Source organism: Miniopterus natalensis, chromosome 10 (assembly GCF_054644295.1).
Source record: "Miniopterus natalensis isolate mMinNat1 chromosome 10, mMinNat1.hap1, whole genome shotgun sequence".
Classification (NCBI taxonomy): Eukaryota; Metazoa; Chordata; class Mammalia; order Chiroptera; family Miniopteridae; genus Miniopterus; species Miniopterus natalensis.
Window position 1 is genome coordinate 20,301,375 of NC_142090.1, and position 2,873 is coordinate 20,304,247.

The 2,873-nt window shown below is 39.4% G+C and overlaps 1 non-coding gene across 1 annotated transcript; it reads right to left on the reverse strand.

Moving 5' to 3' along the window:
- Positions 1–2,454: 2,454 nt before the first annotated feature.
- On the reverse strand, positions 2,455–2,561 carry LOC148092204 (U6 spliceosomal RNA). The gene has a single exon (XR_015715252.1). It is a non-coding gene; the product is annotated as a U6 spliceosomal RNA (small nuclear RNA).
- Positions 2,562–2,873: the final 312 nt, after the last annotated feature.

Here is a 2,873-nt window from a genome sequence, read left to right on the forward strand (position 1 = left end):
GGGCTACCTTAAATCAAGGCTGCCACTCCCACTCCGTCTGTTAGGCTCTCACTTGAAAACAAAACTCAAAAATCCATAGTGAGCAACCCTGAAATAATACTGATAGTGTTCTTTTTCTCTGGGTGTAATGCGGAGTGGGTACAGGAAATTGTATAAATTAAGAGAAAATTAGAGTGGGAGTAGAGAAGAAAAACAGCCCAGTTTACAATCATTTGCTCAGTAGATATTTATCAAAAACCAACTCCATGTCAGTAAATAGCCCTTTGGAGGGAAACACATTGGGTTTTTGGGGAATATCAAGGGCATTGCTTAGAGCAACAAGAAATGGGAGAACAGGATGGTACAAGATAAGTTCTGAAAGGCAGCCAGGACCAGGCAAGGAGGCAAAAAGGAATTTAGATTGTATTCTGCATGTGATACCTAGCCCCTGGATGCTTTGGAGCAGTGGAGTGACATCACCTGATCTAGTTTTTTTGGAACTCGTGTGGCTGCTCATGGGAAATGAAGTGAGAAGGCAGGAATGGAAGTAAGCTGACTCGTGGGGAGGCTAGTGCACTAGTTGAGTTACATAAGAAGTAATGATAACGTACAAGGATGGTAGCAGGGGAACCAGCAAAAGGGACCAGATTTAGGAAATGTTTTGATGTGAGTTGACAAGACTTGCTGGAAGGTTTATGGTAGGGGAGATGGAGACAGAATGCAAAGATAACTTCTGGAGCTTGGGACTTAGCAACCGAGCCAGAGACAGAAGACTGGAGGGAGCAGGTTCAGGGGCGATTCAGGCTGCTGCTTTGGCAGACACCTAGTAGACACTCAATGGAGATGATGGAAAGTTGCTGGATAGATGAGCCTGGGATTCAGAGGGAGCTGAGGGCTGGATAGGTACATGGGAGAGTCATTAGCAGAGCGATGGCATTTGCATGCGGACTAGATGAGGCCACAGGGGAGCAATGACAGAGGGGAAGCTGGAGCCCTGGCCTGCATCCCAGGCACGCTGGCATTTAGGGGTTAGGAAGAAGAAAAGGGGTTAGTGAGTGGAGAGCAAGAAGGAGCAGCTGCTGAGGAAGCAGGAAAATTAAGGTGATAAATGTCTAAACCAAAGTCAGGTCAATAAGGCAGTGGTAAATGCGTCAAATACTCCTGGCAGGTTGAGAAAGATGAAGTGTGAGAGGTGACCACTGGGCAGGGCAGGATGGAGGAGCTGCTAAACTGACTGAAGTGGGCTGAGTAGATAATGGGAGCCAAGGAAATCGGAATAACTATTCCAATTAGTTTATTTTCTTTCAGTTACAGTGTACATTCAATATTATTTTGTATTAGTTTCAGATGCACAGCATAGGGCTTAAACAATCATATGCTTTACAAAGTGTTCCCTCTGGTGTTTGCAATACCCGTGTAACACCGAATGTAATTATTACAATGTTATTGACTCTATTCCCTGTGCTGTACTTAATCCCCATAACTATTCTGTGACTACCAATCTATACTTCTAAATCCCTTCACCTTTTTCACCCAGTCCCCCAGCACCCCTCCCCTCTGGCAGCGAACTAGTTTTATCCATAAAATGGAAGAAGAGCACCAGGCTGTGGGGAGAAACAGGAACAATTCGTCCATTGTAAGGAGGGAAGGTGCAATTGAAGGATATAGACGCAGGTAGAGATCAATGTGATATTGAAAACAAGAGGCCGTTGTCTTCAGATTGCAAGAAAATAAAAAGGAAAACTGTACTTTTTTCAGAATTATCCATCACGATATTTGCTGCTTGAAGAAATGTTAAATCATAGAAGAATGGGGGCTGCAGTAGGACTTGAGAATACTCACTTGGAGTTAATTTTTTTCATGTTTCATGTTCCTACACAAGTTGTTTAAACTGGCCATTCTAGTCCCTAGTGAATTCTGTGTAGAAAAAATAACACAAGAACGTTTAAAATGTTTTAAATTGCTGTTTGGGCATAAACCTGATACATAATTATGCTTTGATTACTATCTCCAGCCCACCTCGTCTCTCTATAAGTATAAAAAACACAATAGTGGAAAATTCAGTGATAACAGGTAATAATAGAAATAGTTATTCTTCTGAGCTCTTACATAGTAAGCATAAACACATAAACAAACCCCAGCTTGCTCTAGTCAGTCTCTTCAGATCGCAATATTCAGAACTTTAATGCTGTGTTTGTCTCTGCTTTGCTCAAGAACAATGGACTAGCAACTTAGCTATCCTATGGCCATTCGAATATATAAAATTGTTGACAAAGGACCAGTATTTTAAGAACTAAAGGTCCTCTTAATGAAGCAGTATTAATATACATTTCCCCAATAATTTTTGTATGGTATTAAAATACATATAATATAAAGTTTACTATGTTAGCCATTTTCAAATGAACTGGCCGGTGGTATTAAGTATATTCATATTGTTCAACCATCACCAGCATCCATATCCAGAATTCTTTTCATAAAAATATGGACTACTTTATGAACTTACATGGCATCATTGAGCAGGTTGTCATGCTAAAATTTCTATATTGTTCTAATTTTAGTATATATGCTACCAAAGCGAGCACTAATATACATTTTAAAGAAAATATTTATGTACATAAAGAATTTAAAAACTGGAAACAGTGGCCCTAAGGTAAGCAAGAGTCACATTATTATTATTATTATTATTATTACCAAATAAAGGCTTAGTTCAATTCCATAATCCTTTTTATCAGGATATTGATAACCCTTCTATTTTATACTCAGAGGTGGAGCATAAGGATAGATTATCGGATCTAAAATGATCATTGTTGTATTTTCCAAATTTATCTGGTAGAAAATGAAACAACTGAAAAAAAACTCAAACCTAGGTTAATTTTTCTATTATGTGCCAGGGA